Genomic DNA, 1310 nt, shown 5'->3' on the forward strand with positions numbered 1-1310 from the left:
CACACAAATTTTTTGAAAAATATTTTTCGCCCATAAATTTCACGAATATTTAGTTTCAAACTATTTTTTTTTTTTTTTAAATTACATCTAAATGTGTAATACAATGTATACTATAATATATATATAATAGTTTTAAAACTACTACTACTACTACTGTAGTATAATATGATATATCATATATATAACTGTATAACTAATTGTTAGGTCAAATAATAACTATATCTAAACATACAGTGATGTTATACAGTAGTTATTTGCCATTAAATTACATGACATATTGTATTAATTATTATAATAATTATATATACAATGTTTGATATGATTATATTGAATATATACTGTATATATATAGTGTTTATTTATATTTGTTGTAATAATTTTTTATGTGTGTGTGTGTGGGCTATAATTTTTTTAGTATAATTGTATGATTTGATTGTATGTCAACCAATACCCCCGCCATCCCATCCCACCCTCTCCCCAATAAATCAATGATTACTAAATACAGTATAATAGATATGTATGAGAAAAATATCTAACAATTATTATGTATATATACTGTAAACAATGTTTTTCCTGTTTAGTATATATATATATATATTATAATATATATAATTATATTATAATATATACATATATTTATATGTTTAGCCAACTATTATATTACAATTATCATTAATAATATGTTATATTATATTCAATTATAAATGTATTATTGTATTATTATTAATATTAAATATTATAATATATTGATAACAGCAATATGTTAACAATGATGATGTTATTGTTAACAAAAAATTTTATTTTTTAATAATATATAGATATTTATAGTATATTAACTAAATATAAAATAATATCATAGTATAGCAAATGTTTTTTATTTTTGAATGAGTTAGTTATTTGGAAAAAAAATTAATTGATTTTAGTTTTAGAAAAACTTTTGTCTAATTTATTAAAAATAAAATTAAAATGCAAATAATAATTGAATTTAATTATTACTATATATATATATATATATATATATATATATATATATATATATATATATATTTAATTAACATATTATTATAATTAGAAATTATTATAATTTTTCAGATGAACAGTTGGGTTAGATTTTTAACGATAAGTTAGGATAGGATAGTATAGTAACTATAAGTCTCTCTCTCTCTCTCTCTCTCTCTCTCTCTCTCTTCCCAAACGGTTTGGCTGATTATTATTAGGTTATACTGTATTATATATCTTATGTCTTATTCAATATAACTACTGGTGCTGTAAAAGTGTGTGTTATAAATATACTAAAACTGTATGTATGT

Source organism: Oppia nitens, unplaced genomic scaffold (genome assembly GCF_028296485.1).
Source record: "Oppia nitens isolate AA-2021 unplaced genomic scaffold, nextdenovo-longstitch-racon4-pilon3 scaffold6_pilon_pilon_pilon, whole genome shotgun sequence".
NCBI classification, from domain to species: Eukaryota; Metazoa; Arthropoda; class Arachnida; order Sarcoptiformes; family Oppiidae; genus Oppia; species Oppia nitens.